Raw genomic sequence first — 19,791 nt, 5'->3', positions numbered from 1 at the left:
TTTTTGGCTTTTTGAGACAGGGTCTCCCTGTAGCCCCAGCTGTCCTGGAACTTACTATGTAGACCAGGTTGGCCTTGAACTCACAGAGATCTGCCTGCCTCTGCCTCCTGAGTGATGGGATTAAAGGCGTGTGCCACCATGCCCAGCTACCTCTGAATTTTTATAAATCACATTTTATAAAGCTATACATATTATTTTATATAGACTATAAAGAATTAACATGCATTTGGCCCAGTGATTACTACTCCATTTTAGAATTCACACTATATTTTGTTATATTTAATTATAATGAGTTAATAACAATTTTAAAAAATAGATTTTAAAAATATAGTTTTTGAGATACACAATGAGAGAATTCACCTAAAAATAAAAAAGCATACTTAACTTATTAAACTATTTTTTGCAAAATATTTAAAATGTAGGTAATATAATATACTTTTATGAGTTCGTTTGGATCCTACTGTTTATATGCTCAACTAGTACTTGTACATTCAATTATGACATGTATGCATATTTCAATTTTTTTCTTACATTTAAAAAGCACAAGAGTTGTGTTTTAAAACAAGCCCAAATGTACCTTGCATAAATGTATTGTTGTAATCCATCCCATGATTAAATTATTGATAAAAATAATAATTTCATAAAGTTTAGTGTCTACTGCATAGAAAAGTGGGGTTTTCTTTCCTCTTAAAAAGTGAAAATAATTGGTGCCATCTAGTGGCAGTAAATGCAGAAGAATTCTGAAAACTCAGACTGCTGAGTCTCAGGCAAGTGACCCAGGAGTGGAATGAGGGAGCTTAGGCTAAAAAGTTACTCCTTCAGCAAGAAAATCCGGGTTGTTCACTGACTTAAGCATCCCTCCCCACCTCAGTCCAACCACCTCCTGTCCTGCTGGTGCTGAGCTCGCACTGGGGTCTCAGGAATCACTCTTTGGCTTCAGCACTGCAGTGGAACAGCTGGGGAAACGCCAAATGCGGTCAGGCCAGCAGAAAAGGAATGAAAAACACTGATCTAACCAGCTCCTGTGTTAGTGCCTTTTGTGTTTCTTTTCACTAAAAAGCCCACGCGCAGGGCTGGAGAGATGGCTTAGCCATGAGCAGCGCTGACTTCTTGCTGATGACTGGGGTTTGGAGCCCAGCACTAGCATGGTGACTAACAACCATCTGTAATTCCAGTATCAGGGGATCCAGCACCCTCATCTGACCTCCACAAGCATTGCACGTGTGTTGTGAACTTCCATACATGCAGGCAAAACACTCATACACATTTTTAAAAAGTCAGTCTGTGCCTTCTGATTCCCACTTGTACCCCACACCCCAGCCCCTTGGAAGCACTGTAAACCTCAGGTCATTTTGCCCAGCACTGGGGTCCATCTGACTGGTCTGATGTGCTCATTGGTGCTCGTTTTTTGTAGGCTAACCTCCTGCAATAATGACTTCTATACAAGAACAGGGACTCTTCAATCATAGTCTTTCCTTGTCTGGAAGCTCAGAACTGTATTTGCAAGTGTTTGCTGCTCTGGGGAGGCAGTCAGTGAATAGTTGGGGAGTGAACTGGTGTGGTGGAAACATGCATGTGTGAACAAATAAGTGGGCACTCACTCTGATCATTCTGCTGGCCATATGCATGAAGTAGCTAGAAGAAGACCGTTTGGGTGACAGTCTCCATTGCACCAGTCTGGAGCTCTAGAAACCCTAGAGAAAGAGCACTCATGCTGTTGACTGGCATCATTCTCACCCCCTTCCTCTTCTTCCTTCTCATTTTGTCCTTTGCATCTATGTTACCTTTGCCACCCAATCTGCTCCCTCTAGTGAAATGGAAAAATTCTCTATTACTTTCTAACCTTTAAAGAGTCTTTAAATAATGCTTATCGAGACCCTTGAATAGATGTGAAGACAGTTGACTCTTACCTGCTTTTTGACTGTATGTTTCCCATTTGTTCACATGTGATCCAAAGCATAGAGTTTACCTTGTAGGATCAGAACATTTGAGGTTTAGTGATTACCATGCCTCCCCATTAATGATGCTCTTTACATCTTAAGATTAGGTTTTGGATGATGAGCAGTGTGGGAGGGCAATATGAGACATCCTATGAAAACTTCATTATAAAATCGGTATTGCTAATCTGAGGTTTCCCTTTGGGCAAAAGAATTGATCACAGTTATGATTTACCTGTAGAGATTCTTTAATAAAAAACTATAAAAAGCAACAGTAGAATTGATCAAGGTTGTAAGAAAGCACTCCAGAATTAGAAATAGAAATAACCAATAAAGCAGTTTAAGAAAAAGTATGCACAAACTTCAGGTAACATACAATATATTTCTAGAGTTAATTCAATCTCTCTTCAGCAAGAAATTCCCTATCATACACCTTTCTGAGGTAGATTTTTTTTAAAGACATCATCACAGTCTTTTTACTAAGTTTTTATAGTTTGTCAGTGCAAATGCTCCAAAGGAACATTTCAAAATTGGGCACAGTGACACAAATTTGTACTCCTAGAATTCAAGATGCTGAGGGAGGGTGGTGGCAAGTTCATAGCCAGGCTGAACCTACGGTTATTAGCGTAACTCTCACTATTAATGTTTTCCTTATGCAAAGGCCTGTGCACATCAGTGGCGTACAGAATTTAATCTGCTCAGAGTTGTCTGGGCATCCCCAGCTTTTCTCATATCAGAGCTTCTCTCTAGGTGTGTTTTCTCCCTGTGTTCTTGCTCTCTGTAAACTAAGTTATGAGGAGCAGTGGCGAACTACCCAGAAGCACACTTTCAAGACCGCATTCAAGCACAGGCTAGATTCCAGTATCTTCTAGAGTTCCCCCCCTTAATCTTGCTTCCTACTTCCCTTTCTGAGCAACACCTCTCAACCCGGTTTGAGGGGTTCCGAATTTGGCTATTAAATAATTTCTTGACCTTTTCATGTGGAAAATGCCTAGCTTCTACCAGGGGCATTGACTCCCTGCCTCATTTGACAGCCACATACCCAAATAGTTGAAATCAGAGACAAATTTAATCTCTGATGTAATTTTTTAAAGCTTATTATGAAGTGCAAATTAAATCTTCTATTATCTACTCAGTATTTCTCTATTTTCCCACAATGATTTTATAAGTAGTCCTGGCATTCAACATTGGATGATGAACACCCTATGATTTTCTTTAAGTGCTTCTGCAGAAAGATGGAATACATGAAAACAGACTTCAGTAGACTGACAATAATGCACAAAGAATGAAGGTGACCCTCATCCAGTGCCCTGAAATATTGACAGCTATTATGAGGGAAAAAGTAGCATCACATATTCCATAGGAGGAGGAAAGAAATGTATAATAAACCCACAAAACAGAGGAACTGACCAGTGAATTTCCCAGGCAAGAATAAATTTTCTTAATGATCGCATTCCTGGCGCAGCAGCCATTTTAAGGTGACACAAAAGTTTTAAGAATGGGGAACATAGTTCACATAATTAGTTTCCTTTAAAAGTGCTTCTGGTATGATTACATATCAGTTCATCACATATAATAATGTGATGTCACATTACCATGGCACAATACCTTCTTAAAATCTTTAGTTATTTGAGAAATACACATTTTATTTTGAGGACAAGTGGCAGGAGGTTTACTGTTGTATCATGGAACACTTCATGTTTTTACACAGACCCGGTGTGTGCAGTAATCCTAAATACTCAGAAATCAGGGCAGAGGAACCCCAGAAGACATTGGACAGCACATGGAATGAGTGATTCTCAAAGATAAATGTCATGTGCTCTGAATGTTTGGTCCATTAAAGAACTGGCATTTCTCCTTGCTGCCTCTCTGGTATGATACCAACCCTTGATGCTCTGTCCTGACATTGCTGCTGAGAGAATGCTAAACTCCAGACTTGAAATTTGAGTAGGATTTTCATTGACACAGAAAAATGACCACCATTTTTTGTTTTGTTTTCCACAATGATTCAGAGGCTTCTACTGCAATATGGCTATAGTCTGTTTCGATTCTCTCTGCATTGGTATTTTTCTATGTGGTTTAGACATGATTTATTAACCATTTTTGCTATGCCTTACCCACTGCAGAGTAACAATACAAATACATTATTTCTTGACTTTTTATTAGCACATATGAACTCTGCATTATGACGGACTTCAGTACCACCGGTGAAAACCAAACGCAGTGGTGCATGTCTGTAATTCCAGAGCTGAGGGTGGAGACAACAGGATCCTTAGAGGTCACTGGCTGGTGGCCTTGCTTCATCAGTGAGTTCTAGGATCGATTAGAGATCCTGTCTCAAAAAATAAGTTGGAGAGCAACTAAGGACAGTGCCCAGTATCAACCTCTGACTACCAGACACACATGCACTATCATGCACGCATACACAAGCTGACAGGAACACCTATGTACACTGCACACATGCACAGAGAGAGAGAGAGAGAGAGAGAGAGAGAGAGAGAGAATGAAGATCTTTTCTGCTTCAGCGTGATGACTATTTCTATGTATTCCATGACATGAAAAAAGACCAACTCTCATTGATTGTGTGTATTGCATTAATTTGGGTGCATGATACTAGGCGAAGTGATGTCAGTAAAGAATTTTGTAGTGAAATGAAGAGTTTCTAATGAAATGAAAGAATTGCAGCTATTTTGTTAACACAGACAGAAAGTAGATAGATGCCTTTGGCTGCTGGTGGTGAGAAGTATTGTTCAAATGTGCATGTAAAGTTTCTGACATAGGAAACACGGTTATTAATGGTATGGTCATCTAAAAATAGAGTCTAGGGATTCAAGAGTACATTTCAAGCTGGACGTAATTGAACCTGCCATTCCTCTGGAGGATCTGTTTGCAGTTTGGCAGCTAACCAAAGCTCTGAATCTAGAACTCAGGGTGCGAGAGCTTGGAGAGAGACGCTGGTAGGAAGCATAAACACCAGGACTGCATCAGAAGCTTCAAGAGATAGTTAAAAGCACGGGAAAGACTGAAAAGAAGTATCAAGACATAACTCAAGCTGGACAGGCATGAGATAGAAAAGGGAGCCCCAATGGACGTGACATGCTCAGTCAGTAGGGTGTAGGGCAGAACACTTCTGAGGTAGAGCCGGTCCAGATAATAGTGAAGTTGGAAGGTAATCGTGGGTATGAATGACTAATGGCACATGGAATTGAAGTTAACTTGATTTGAGTAAGTCCATAAACTCCAAGATTAAAATGTTGGATAGGTCATCCAGATCAATATTGAAGTAAAACAGAATGATGGTTGACTGAGGCATAGGCAAAGAGAGAGGGCCCAGCTCTTTGACCACACTATTTCCTTAGTGCATGAAAATGACCAGGGACCATTAAATAACAGCTTATTAGGGTGACTGAAGGCATATTGCAGTCTCTTATCACGTTAAAACTCAAAACAAAGAACAATTCCACATAAATATAAGGAATTGTGTTTCAGAAGCAATAGTGAAGAACTAGGATTGTAGTAAGTGGCAACTAGACATTCTACCTTATGAGGCCGTGAGAAGCTGACTTCCCCTAGTTCCATCCCAGATTTAGTGACTGCAAACAGTGTTCCATAACGAGGATTACACATGGATGTATGTTTCAACTGGTTTGTGGAGAATGACATGTAGAGATTTCAGGTTAGAAAGAAAATTGTTCAGTTTAAGTAATTAGTGTGCGTCAAGTTCCTGTGATATAGAAGATGCTATTCTTGCCACTTAGGATTATTGGCAGAAAGCACAGGTCCTTCATCCTGAGAGGGAGCCTGACCTTGCAGAGAGGCTGCAAGCCATCATTTTCACATGCTTTCCCTAAGCAATCAAAAGAAGGAAGGTTTGGCACATGACTTCACGCCCTGAAGTGGTAAAGCACTGCCCTAGCACCTAGCATGTGCAAGACAATGGTATCTGTCTTCAGTGCATGTGCACATGTGTGTACACACACACACACACACACAGATCTTTTAAAATGAAAAGGCAGCCATCTTCTCTTACCTCAAACGTTTTGAGAGAGAAATAAAATTCCCAGGTCCACCAAGATTTGCTATGGGGGGGCTCACTTTTACCATTAATAATACATTATCCCTTGCTATTGTAAATATGTAGTGACCTTACCATAATCAAGAACTTAAAATAACACATGAAACAGGCTAAGCAGTACCAAGTTGTGTATTTCAATATTTTTCTTATTTTGATTATTCATACAATCTAAAGGACCTCCTTGTACCCTGAAAAGAACCATCCTATCACCCTGAGGACCTCTTTTAAATGGTTTGCATTCTTATGTTCAGGAAGGTCACTTCAGCTTGCTTTCAGGAAAATTCATGTTGCAGAAGTGAGATGTCTACAGGGTTGTAATGATCAAAAGCATGGATCTGTACCTAAAGTGCTCTGTCAGTCGTGAACTCAATGTCAGTTCCTTAAAATCTTAGGTTTCTGTTTCATTTTTCTCTGGGGGAAGGAGAGAGAGAGAGAGAGAAAGAGAGAGAGAGAGCGAGAGAGAGAGAGAGAGAATATCACTTTGTTTTGTTTTGTTTTTAGCCAGTATTATTGGCTTCCCATTGAAGTCAAAGCACTGTGTTTCCTGTTAGACTTGGAATTTTTGAATCTGGCCCTGACGCTCTGACAAAACATCACAGCTCGCTGTCCTGTGGGGAGGATTGTTACCATTACCCAAATGCTCCCCCACTGTCTGATTTATATGCCTGTAGAGAACTTGTGTACCTGCCTCCTGAGGGAGCTGCATATCTCAAATTTGGGTGCCAAGATAATAATAACAGTTTGAGAGAAAATGAAATAGGCTATAAAGAGGAAGGAAATGGAATATATAAACTATTGTACAGTGTCAAGTTCATTTTCAGTACTATATAAAATAATGAAAATGCTTTTTGATAACCTTTGTTGATTTTTACAATGTAAGACACACTTGATAAAAAGACAATGTACTAAGGAAAAATTAGTGAAAAATATTTTTAGCTCTGGACTCAAATGTCTGCATTATTGCCCTTAAGTTTACATTAAAGTTGAATTCTGAAATAGAAGAGCTTTGAGACAAAGGATCTTTTCCCCTACCATTGATAAATGTCAGAAGCTTTTCGTAGGGTTCAAATATAAGAGTTATCTCCTTGCTGAACCAGGCCACTGTGGTAGGCAGCAAGGATTTCTTTTTCCTATTTTTTAAAAAATATTTTATTTATTTATTATTTTTTATGTGTACTTACATGTGTGTAAGCGCACCCATTGTGTGCAATGCCCATGGAGTTCCTACGAGGGAATCAGATCCCCTGGAACTGGAGTTATGGAAGGTTGTTAACTGCCATGTGAGTGCTGGGAATCAAACCCCGGTCCTCTTCAAGAAGAGCCAGTGCTCTTAACTGCTGAGCCACCTCTCTAGCCCCTCATTTTTCTACTTTTATGGTTGGATTTGGAGAGCTTAAACTGAGTAATATTGAACAAGACTTTCTCACAACCACTGAACTTTTAAGTCACAGATATGTGATAATAATGGTCACCTTTCTCCTCCTGCACCACGTAAATCTCATGATAACCTTTGGTAAATAGCAAAGAACCGGGATGTCGTTACTATGGATCGTGAATGCCCAGGTGGTCTTCTACTGGCCACTGTCTTTTTATGAACTAGACTCCACTGAGGGGAATTAAAAACCCAATAGAACTAAACCCACTCAAGTAGTGGCCCTTCTGAAGTCCAAAGGTAAACACGATAAGAAAAACAACCATATCTAGACCTGCTCCAAATGTTCACTAGTAAATCAGGGTTCTGTTCACAGAGAACTCTGCTCGGGTATATAGAACAGTAATACCTCTCAGTTTCAGCTCGTTCCTGTCTCAACACCACAGCCACTACATACATGATAGGGGGAAAGTATCATCAGGAATTATGAGGTGAGAGAGAATAAGACCATAATCTGCTCCCTTGATAACGCACACTTGTGCGCTGAGCTTTTGACACATCGCTCTGTAGTGTTACTGTACCTACAATATGCAGAAGTTAAAGTATGCAGCCAGAGGGCACAGTCTCCAGAAGACAAGACTGCCCTCACTGCAGATGCCAGCTGGCTCCAAGTTCAGGGGTGCCCATGACCACCTGAAAGCTTGATAATTTGCCAGAAAGTTCATAGACTGCAGGAAAGCACTATACTTGTGGTTACGGTCTCATCATATACAAAAGATAGAATTAAAATTAGCCAAGGGGGAACACATGGTCCAGAGTCAGGAGGGATCTGGATGTACAGTTTTACTTCTTCCTCTCCCTGTGAAGCCACGGACAGTGTATCTCCTCTTTGCCCTGAGGGGGCATAATATACACAGAGGAGAACCAACTAGGGAAAGCTCTGGTGTCCTGATTTTTACTGGGGCTCAGTTACATATTAAACACTGGGCTGTTCTTTAGTTTCTAGTCCCTTGTGAAGGTTTCTTCAGAGGTTGTGGGGGAGTTCCGTGTAGCCCAAAGTCTCCATCACCCATCATAATATAAGACTGTCGGATGGCCAAAACCCATATAACAATGCTATTCCAGGGACTAAGTGTCACTTCCCAATAGATGAGGGCAGAGGTCAGTCTGCTCTTCAGATAAGGTTTATCTATGCTATGTAGCAAATTATTGAAGGAGCCAAACTAGTCCAGACATTCTAGAACACGAGTCCTCACCCACATCTAACCTCTAGACAGTGCACAGAGAAACATGTGGGATTATGAACATCTTACATTTCCTGTGGAGGAAGGAGAAATAATGAAACGTACCAACATAGACTAATGTGTTACCGTAAGGAATTGCTGCCTAATAGATGATCGTGCGTGATCCAACACCCCCGACTATTTCGTATGTGTATGTACATGTGTGTGCATGATTGTGTATTTGCAGGCACATGTATTTGCAAGTATGCATGCATGTGTGTGTGCTTGCACGTGGAGGCCAGAGGGTAGCATCTAGTGTTGTTCCTTGGGTGCCAACCACCTTTTGTTTTTGAGAAATGGTTTCTCACTGGCCTAGAGCTTTCTAAGTAGGTTAAACTGACTGGTTAATGAGCCCCAGGAGACCACTGTATACACCTACTCCATGCTGGAATTACAAGCATGTTCCACAATGCCTGGCATTTTCACATGGATTCTGGGGATTATACTCAGGACCTTGTGTTTGAAAGGCAAGCATTTTACCAACTGAGCCATCTCCACAGCCTGACATCTGACTTTAAATGTTAACCACTGTTAACACTGCTCCAGTGTCTATGGTAGAGCAAGTGAGAAAGACTCAGAACAAAGCTGCCTGTGCATGTGGGTGCTAAAAGACATGTGGTGTTTTTGCATACGTGGTGAAGTGGAGGGGGACTCGGAGCAGAGATGCAAATGAACTTATGTTGAGGTTGCTGTCCGAAGTTGACCTTGGAGTAACTTAATGGTAGCTTCTTGACCAAAAGCTCTGTCTGGGCATAAGTCCGATCTTGTCTGAAATGTTCTGAGAACTGTATATGTATCATGTGTGTATGTGAGTGTGCATGCTTGTGGGTGAGCGTGGGAATGTGTGCGTGAGGAAGCCTGAAGCTGATGCTAGCTTTCACTGTCACTCTTGGTCTTAGCTCTTTGAGACAGGGTCTCTTACCAAAGCTCACCAACTGGCAGGACTGGCTGACCAGCTAGCTCCAAGGATCTGCCTGTATTCCTCCTACCCATCCCACTGTGATGATTACAGATGTGTCACCCCACCTGGCTTTTGTATGGGTTCTGCAGACCCAAACTCAGGTCCTCATTCTTCTGTGGCACATATTTTACCAACCAAGTTACCTTCCTGGCCACATTTTAACTCAAGGAAAAATCCTTTAAACTAATGGAGTCGGGCTTCAGAAATGGAAAAAACAAACAAACAAAAAAAAAGCTTTTTTTGTGAAAGATAAGTTGGAGAAGAGAAGCTTAAAGATCATGTTCATGCATGTGTGAATTTATGTATATTTAGTATTATATACTTTACTAACCCTTGTTCAAATGGTTGTGATTGAATTTTCATTTGCACATAATTGAATATTGAATAAAATTAAATAAGAAAATAAAGCACGAGGATCATCATCATATAAACTGATATATTTTAAGTGAATTTGATTAGAAAATATATAAATATTTCATTGGAGACAGCAAGAACATAAGTTATAAAGAGAAAGGAAGGCTCAGCAGCTCAGATGTATACATACGACAGCAGCGAGTGGTGTGCGTACAGGATTCAGAAGTTAATGTTGGTTCGTGCAAAGTCGTTAATAATCAGAAATTAGGGGAAATTAGAAGTACTGACTCTCCCAGAAGAGTGTGTAACAGGATTAAAAGATAAGCTGTTGGGCTGAAGAGGCGGACAGCTCGGTGTTTGAGAATGTGCACTGCCGTTGCCGGGGACCTGAGTTTGGTTCCCAGTGCTCACATTGTTTTTGGTTCACACCACCAGTAATTCTAGCTTCACAAGATGTGACAGCCTCTCCTTGTCACTGTGCGCACCTACACTCACTTGCACACGCCCACACACAGACACACACATACACACATAATTAAGGATGATACCAAAATCTTTTAAAAATAAGCTATTTCTGGTGATTCTACATCACACCTCAGTAATTACCAGCTCAGCCTCTAGTGTTAGATGCCTCCTGGCTGCAGCCCTGACTCTACCACTTACATATTTTATTATTTTGAGAAAATAGCATTATTACTTTTAAGTGGAAATTTCTCATTGAATTTTATTACATAAAGTCCATTGTTGCACTAATTGGATGAGAGCAAATGCTCAGAGTTCTTGACTCCTTTTCATAGAGGTTAATACTTACTAACTTACTGCTACAGTTTGCAATTATGTCTCCATCAAAACTCAGGTTGGAATTCAGTTGTTTTGATCTTTTTTTTTTTTTTTTTGAGACAGGGTCTCCCTTGTAATCCCAGACACCCTGAAACTCTCGATGTAGACAAGGATGGCCTCAGTCTCACAAAGATCCACCTGCCTCTGCCTCCTGAGTGCTGAGATTAAAGGTGTGTCCCACCACACGTGACAAACTCAATTGTTCTGAAACAATAGTAGTAGAAAGGCAGTGTTAGGACATGAAGTTTCTTCCCTCACAGGTGAGATTATAAATAAGTGAATTTACCTCTTTGCTCTTCTGCTTCCTATAAAATTATATAACTACTGCTTTATTTTGCTTGTTAATTTTACTTGGAAACCTCACTTAGTATTTGAATTTTTCACAGATACGAATTTTCAGTTTCTATGTGTATAGACAACTTTAATTTTTAGTCTTTAGTTCCTCATTGTATGTATGCACCCCACTACCTATGTTTATAAACAGTAACCAAATTCAGTGTTTCCAAGAATATAATGAGATGGAAGAAAATAAAGAAGATTACAGGAAAATTAAAATTTCACAGTCAGGGTAACAGTTGTAGTAAAATAAATAGAAATAAGTTAAAACTATTGCAGGTAACATGGCACATTGGTTTCTTCAGCTTCAGTGATGAAAAGGTATGCTAATATTTGGAAGAGACTGAAAACTGGTAATAACTTTAAAATGTAGTAACATATGCAGGTAGTTTTTAATGAGAAAAAACAATAAGTTTAAGAAACAAGGATTAGTCCATAATAAGTTTTTAATTCAGCACAAAGAGCATTATAAAACTTAACACGGGCTGATCATTGCTTCTTAGTTTTCCGTTTTATGTGCTACCTTGTTCTAATCCTGAGAAATGACTCTTGCCATCTCTGTGTCCATAAACCTCTTAGAAAACCCACAGCTTACTGTTCCAGCTGTTAAAGATGAATTCAAACTTAAAACAATCATATCCATGCTTTCTCATAAAATATGTGGGAAAGATGGATAGAAGAAAATATCCTAGCTAAGCATTATTTACTTTTTAACGTATGTTGAGCCTGTACCACGATGTAGTGTTTTCAAATATCTCAGTTCTAGTGTTAGAAGTGATTTTAAGGCATATGAGACTGAAGACAGAGACTGACAGACACCAGCCTTCACAGACTATGGTTGGTGAAGTTAACAGAAGCACGATCCTGGGTGGCAGAAAGGCCAATGGATCCTTACGATTTGGTTCAGAAGGAAAATTCTTATAAAGGAGGAATAAACTCATTTACATTAATGTCAAAGTTGTCAGGCACATGCTTGGCTGCTGATGCCACTCAGATCTTACTGTGAAGCTCTCTATGCCACTGGATGGCTCTGTCTGTGTAAGGGCTTGCTAGGAAGATGTGGGTGAAAACAGACCAGTGTTATTCAGTGACATATTACGATCAAGATGAGTGTGGTAAGATCAAACTGAGTCCCTGCAATTAGAGATTATATGACCTAGATAGCGATCCTCCCTCTAATGTACTCATCATCTGCAAAGGGCACGGCTGAAGCAAAGTATTCAATAATAAGACATGGTAAATCTTGTAAGAGACACGTGGACAGGACGCTAATACTGACACACCCAACTGCAGCCAGGGGTCAGGAAAAGGAGCAGTGTGGTTCGGCTTGTTCTCCTGTAGATGTATGACGTAGCCATGTGTGGTAGAACATAAAGAAAAGCATTGCAGGTAAGTTGGGGTGGCTGATATGATACCTGAAACAGCCTTTTCTGAGCTGTTTGAAAGTCCTGCCACTAAAAGCTGAAATAACGTGGGGGATTTGAGAAACAAATGCTCAGTAGGATGCAAAACGCATTTGAGTGGAAGGACTGAGTTTATTGATGAACTTGTGGGATGTTTGCTAAAGATCATTAGGTAGAAAGGAGCAGCAATAAATACAAAGACTGAAACATTAAAAGACAGAGTCACTCAGGATTCTAGCGGACGTTTCACAGCAGACACAAGAGGTCCCACTGCAGATGTGCTGAAATCCCTCTAACTGCATTTAGTGGTTTGCCATCTATTCTCCAAATTCTGTAATTACTCAGTGGACAGCCACCTCTTCTTAGCATTACATCAGTTTTCTACTTTAGATACAAGCAATCACAAGTTGCAAGCTGTCTGTAAGTCCTTTGAACCCTTTCTCAAGGTATAGTACATTTTTAATGCAAAATAAGTCCTTATATGGGCAAGGTCCATGTGTAATTCCACATTTAGACTATCTAAACTTATTTCTTTGACTAGAGAGTGTTAAATGCATGCATTTATAAAAAATATACAAATATACACCTACTAAAAAATGTAGCAAAAGACCCAACTTATGAAAACTTTGAAATTTTGTGTATTTGTGGTCTGAGAGGAATCTCAATGCACAGACCTCATTCCTCATATTTTGTCCCCCTGCAATGAAGTTAGCCTGTACCGGTCAAGATGCAGTGAGAGACTCGGAACTCCTAGAGCACTAGGGCATCAATGGACACACTGTAATAATTCCAACTGAATTAGCCATATAACCGGCCCATCTTCCAAAGCAATGGAAAAGGTAAAAGGTGAAAACCTAAGCTTCCATGGAATTCTAGGAAGCCAAGTAGGCACAGGCACTGAGGTACAGAACAGGAGGAGTCAGTGACTCTGTTTCTACAGAGCTAACACCACTGTAGGTCCACAGCCAGTCAAGTAGTTTGGGGGCTAGGCTAAGGCTACCATTAGTTACCGATAGTCATGAATATGATCTCGGTACATGGTAGAGAAGAGAGGAAACATAATCCACTGGATATCTATCATCTATCTATCTATCTATCTATCTATCTATCTATCTATCATCTATCTATTTATCTACCTACCTATCTATCCATCTATCTATCATCTATCATCTATCTATCTGCTATCTATCTATCTGTCATCTATCTAATTTATATACATGACAATTATAATGATCCAGAGCTCCAGCCACTGTTCACTGTTTCCAAATCTCACATGCATCTCTTATATATTTCTCTTTGGTCTATTCTAGCATAGAGCTATATTGAATAGAGTGGTTTTGGGAAATATAGTTCCTAACATAACCAAGTTAATTCAGTATAATGTAACCCTTTAAAGTTATATCCATATCTTTTAAAAGAATATTTAACTTCTAAATAAAGTCAATTTTAAGTTATTCTGTTGATTTTCATGGCAAAACTACCCTTTACAGAATAAAATCATGATAATCATTTAGCCTGAAGAAGATACATAATCCACATTGTTTTGTATGTGCATTGATGTGATGTTATTTATATGTTGCCCTGTAATGTAAATCTCCAGGTATGGGGCAAATGACTAATAATATATCTTGTGTGGGATGTTAGTGGAAATCTATGGGAAACAAAAAGAATTTATATATGCGTACATACATACCTGAAAATAAATACATATATAACAGATTCATTATATAAAAACTGACATAAAACCTTGGTTACTGTGGTCCTTTGCTCCTAGAGCCACTTGCAAGGCTGAGCTAGTATCTAGAGCTGTTTATTTCCTAGTGCATCCTCAGCTCTGCTCCCAGGAAGTGCATCATCTTACAGCCACATAGCCATTGGGATGACCCAGAACATCATTTCTGTGGAGCTTGTGTCATCAGTGTCCTGACTGCTTCCGACAGTTTCCTGCCTGCTTTTATTTCCGGTCATAAGAATATCAAGTGATGCCCCAGAGAACCTCCTGTGCTCCTGGTGTAGTGCTCCTCATTTACATGGCTAAGCTACTTATTTTCCCTTCAAAGTTAATAGTCAGTCACCTTGGCCCGCAGAATTCTTTCCCCGGTGATTCAGCGGCATGCAGATCCCAGAATGACTGGTGGAAGATTCAACTTTAGGATCAACAGAACCGTTCCTTTCTCTTCCAGGAAAACACTTAGCTTGCATTTCTCCCCCTTAATACCCGAACCATTATACTCTTTTTCTATTGCAGCCCTGACAAACTTTCACAAATTGAGATGTTTAAGATAGTATCCATTTAATTACCCCATTTTTTGAGAGAGAGATAGCATTTAAAATTTTTATTCTTATTGAAATTTTGTCAACTTCATATACTAGATCCTGAAAATATTAGACCCACTCCCCTATCTGCACACCTCCATTGTGCCCCCCTGGATTTCATGCATTCTGTCATATATGTTAAGGCCTATTTAGCCAAGTTTTTGTCTCTGAATGTGCTTCAGTGTGAGTCTATCCACTAGAACCTGGTCAACCTATGTAGTGCCACGCCCTTAAAGAAAACCAACTCTCCCTCTCCCAAGAGTCATCAGCTGCCAATAGTTTCTCATCTAAGGTTGGGGCTTCTCGCCCACTTTCCCACTTCTCTGCTGGTTTTTTGTCTGGTTTGAGCTTGCGTAGGTTTCGTGCATGCTGTCACCATTGCTGCAAGTTCACATGAGTAACTTCCTAGTTGTCTGGAAAACTTTCCTTGTGGTCTTCCACCAATCCTGACTCTTCCAGTCTTTCCAACAATCTCTTCCACTATGATCCCTGAGCCCTGGGTGGCAGAGGTTTGACAGAGGAGTCCTACCGATGGAGGGGCACTTTGCAGTCTCTTATTCTCTGCACTTTGGCCAGTAGTGGCTTTCTGAGTTAATCACCATCTGTTGCATGAGGAAGCTTCACTGGTGAGAGTTGAGAGCTGCATTAATGTTCTTTCCGGCCCCTGTTCCACTAGGTTACCTGAGCTGTAGGTGCAAAGGTTGTGTTGTAGATATGTCACTTAGGGCTGGGCATCTCACAGACACTTATTCTCTGTAATTGACCAGCTATGGGATTCTCATAGACTCCATCTGTTGCAAAAAGAAGGTTCTTTGATGAGTGGAGAGCAGTACACTTATCTGTACACAAAGGATAATATTTAGAACACAGTAAGAAATTACATTGGTCTAAGGATGTGACAAAAGTAGCACTTTCTCTAGGATCTGTGACCTCTCCAGCCATGTTTATTTGGCTCTGTTTACTGTATCACACATGAGTTCCCTCCCACTGAGCAGGTCGTAAGTCCAATTAGACAGCTGTTTATTACCTTCAGGATAAAAGTGCCACTACAGCACCAATAGAGATAGTGTGCTGGGCCACTGATTGTGTGGTTCATAGACTTAGAGCTGGGTGAGATCACTGGTTCATTTTCTCCTTGGTAGCTTGAATAATATCATCAGATTCTGTGAAAGCTAGTCTTCAAGGAATTTTCTTTAATCCTTTATGGTAAGCACCCTGCTGTTTTCCCTGAGAATGAGGATGACCAGTAATCCCTGGGAACAGGCTGTGAAGGTCTTTCAGTGGCAATGGATAAATCCTTCCCTGATGCCCAGCAGCCTGGCCAAGCTGCCTACATGGCAGCCTTGCTGTTTTGGCTGCTTCCATATCACTCTGAGAACATTCTAGTAGAAACCTGGTCCCCCTGGAGCCAGGACTTCTCTCTCACAGACCTTCCCTCCAGGCATCCAAGAGAACTTTATGAGGTCTCTGCTCACCTTTCAGCTAATTTTTTCTCAGGCCAAGGAGAGCAAGTACTTGCGTGACTCAGCAGAAAGCTTGTGATTGGTTCAAGTCCTTGTGCAAGGCCTGTGATTGGGGGACGGAAAGCTTGTGCTGTGATTAAGGCAGATACAAGGAGAGATGTTCTTGGGCCGCCCCTTGGCATTGCCACGCTAAGCCCATAAAGGACTCTCCTGAAATGTTGTTGTTTGTTGTGTGGGGTCTGGACACTATTTTTTGATTTTCGGTACAATTAGAGTTGGCTGAGCCAGTAACATGGAACTGAGACAGTGGAGAAGCAGGGGCAGTAACAGGGGTGGCAGTTGTCGTAAGAGCAGCTAGGCTAGCTGAGAAATTCCAGAGAGCAGTCAGGGCCAGAGGCAGCAGAGACAGCAGAAGATAATAAAACCAACGGTGAAGTCCTATAGCCTCTGGTCACCAAAAGAATGCCAAAGACCTATCAAGACTTAATGTCCAAGGCTCTTGACTTCCAAAGCTTAAGTGCTGTAAAACCAGATGACGCTGGTTGCTGCTGACCACTGCTGCTACCAAAAGCTAAGGATTTCCATAGGCTCCAAGTACCAGGCCACTCACAATTATTTAAATTCCAGAGCCATAGTGTCCGGCCTGAGCATCTGGGGCTATAAGAATGGCTCCTGGGCTGGAGAGATGGCTCAGCAGTTAAGAGCACTGGCTGTTCTTGCAGAAGATCATGGGTTCAACTCCAAGCACCCACATGGTGGCTAACAACTGTCCATAACTCCAGTTCCAGGGGACCCAACACTCCTTCTGACCTCCATGGGCATTGTACAGCACAGATGTACCTACATACATGCAGGCAATACACACATACATGTATAAAAAGTAATAAAATATTTTTAAAAAGAATGACTTCTGACATTGGGGGCTGGAAGTCTCTAGCTCTCACGGTTCAAACCTCCAAGCTGCTGAGTCTGTCAGCCAAACCACAAGCCTTTGGCACTCAAAGGCTCAGATATGGACAGCAGAAGGACTATACCTTGCCTATTCATGTTGTTGGTTTTTAATCTGAGTAGAGCAAATGGAGCCCAACCAGCTTCCTGGTAACACGACTACGTCAATAATCTTGACCTGATACAGCCTTACTTAATTCTGCCCTAAACCAAGATCTCTAGGGTACATTGCCATACATATTCCACAAGGTTTTACATCTATAAATTGACAGAAATATCATACATAAAGTTGTACATCATAACAGGCCATCCTGTATGCTCTTAGTCCCTCTGTAGCTTGAATCTCATAAGTCTAGGAGTAACAAACACAATGTGCTGAGGGCAGGTTTTAAAGAGATCAATATCCTTTGAAGGAGACTCACAACAGGAAGAAGCCATTCTAGGTCTTCTGCTTTGAACAGGAGTAAAAGGACAGTCTCCTTGGACAAAGGAAGCCAGCAGCAGGTGAGCTGAGGAGCAGAGGGGAGGGAAGACAAGCCTGTGTTGTTCCAGGCCACACTCTGTCTGCGGTCACTCCTCCCTTCCCAGTCTGGTCCTATCCCTTCTCACCTGAAATTATGCAGGGAGGTGGGTTCTTGAAATCAGTTTTCCAACTGAACACAAATGAAAACAGCACAATGCTGTAGCAGGTTCAGATCTTAGTCTCTGAGCCATCTTCTTCCCCTAGAGACTTCTTAGATTCACTTTCCCTCCTGAGGGACCTGCTGAAAGGAGAAGTGACAATCTCAACACTCCAAGGTAAAATTAAGGAGAGTCAGGAAGGCAGGGGTTTCTGCTGATGAAGTGACAGGCAGCTCTACAAACTTTAACCTCCTTTGTGTCCATGTTTCTGTTCTTGTGTTCTTGCAGAATTAGAGCACCACTGCTTAAAAAACACCACTGGCTGTATTCCTGTCTGTAAATATGAGGAAATGCTTTCTCAGATTGCTAGCATGCATATTCTGTTTGATACATCTGTATTGCAGACAGAAGAAGTGGTCTGGGACTGGTTGTCACTGTATACAACAGCTGTTAGAATAATAAGATACTATTTAAGATTAAAATACACAGTGCAAAGACATATATCCATCCTTTCACTTTGTCTCAGGAAACTCATTGGAATTGAAAATTAGGTTAAATCCCGAGTGAAAAGACAGGGCGATATGAAATTCTAAGCACTCTGAATGGCAACTGCCAAGTCTCATTCTTTCCACGTGACAGTGAGCACCAAGATCTTGCAACAGGCCTCACTGCTTGCAATAGGGAGGGTTGAGCCTAAACATTGTATAGCATTTGGCACTTATTAGCTGATGAATAAATTCTTGTCAGGAGCATGGTTGAATAGATGTTGTATAGAATCATGCTAGAAGTCCAAGGGTGAATTCTTTAAACCAAGTGAAATCTGTTGTATTGAACGGTGGTTATAGTGGTAATGACAATGGGGTGTTTTTCTTTTTTTCTAACTACACCCCCCACCAGGTATATCATTCTGGTATACTACCAGGGCAGGAAAATAAAGTTGAGAACTAATGATCCCTAGGTATTTTAAGATACTAATTTCCATGTAAGATCTATCCAGTCACACATAAAGACTTCTCTCTCCTTAAGCATGCTGAAGTTTTCCGTAGGTAGTTACCAAGTCAGAACATTTCTTCTTGCTAAATATATTTAAATTTCTTTGTCATAAATGTTATACCTCTTTATAATTGCCTTCTCTGATCTATTGTAATAGCCTTTTACATTATTATTATTGTTGTTGTTGCTGCTGTTGTTGGTCTTTTTGAGACAGGGTCTCCCTGTAGCCCCAGCTGGCCTAGAAATCACTATGTAGATCAGGCTGCACTTGAACTGACAAAGATCCACATGCCTCTGCCTCCCGAGTGCTGGGATTAAAGGTGTATGCCACCATGCCCGGCAGTTTTAGTATTATTTGTTTAAAGTTGTTTTTCCAATTTCTAAAACAGATCATTGTTTTTCCACAAACAGTGGTTTAATACTATAGCTAATATAAATGAGATCTAGAACGATAATATATACTAGAGACTAATATCCTGGGAAGCTCTTTTTTCCATGTTTGCAAAGGTTTACAGGAATAGTCACAAGGCATCCTATCCAATTTCACCCATCTCTCTTTTCTGCATTCCTCATTTGTCCTGGAAGCTTCCCAACTGATTTGTTCTTTAAAGCAAGACTTGTCCTGTCACACTGCTTACTCTGAGGAGATTGGGGTTTTTTCTCTGCCTGTTCATCTTTGCAAGTTTCCCTCTATATTTCCCAGTCCCGTGTGCCTGCTCCCCCCACCCCCCGCAGTGATTGTGGTGGAGGGTGAACCCAGGCCTCTTTCCCAGCCTCCCTCTGACAAGGAAGGATCTAAAGTCCTGTGCCTTTCAAGCTCCCCCAGGAGATTTAGCAGTACCTTTCCAGTTACTCTGGTGTGATGCTTCCAGGGAAAAACAGGTCATGG

The 19,791-nt window shown here is 40.8% G+C and overlaps 1 protein-coding gene across 1 annotated transcript in view; it reads left to right on the top strand.

Annotated features, from left to right (window-relative positions):
- Ccdc178 (coiled-coil domain containing 178) overlaps positions 1–19,791 on the top strand; it is a 383,133-nt gene that overhangs the window by 139,964 nt on the left and 223,378 nt on the right. The gene's annotated exons all lie outside the window — the stretch shown is intronic.

The sequence above is a fragment of the Nannospalax galili genome, unplaced genomic scaffold (assembly GCF_000622305.1).
Source record: "Nannospalax galili isolate Female #2095 unplaced genomic scaffold, S.galili_v1.0 scaffold252, whole genome shotgun sequence".
In the NCBI taxonomy this organism is placed as follows: Eukaryota; Metazoa; Chordata; class Mammalia; order Rodentia; family Spalacidae; genus Nannospalax; species Nannospalax galili.
This window is presented reverse-complemented; position numbering and strand designations above follow the sequence as displayed.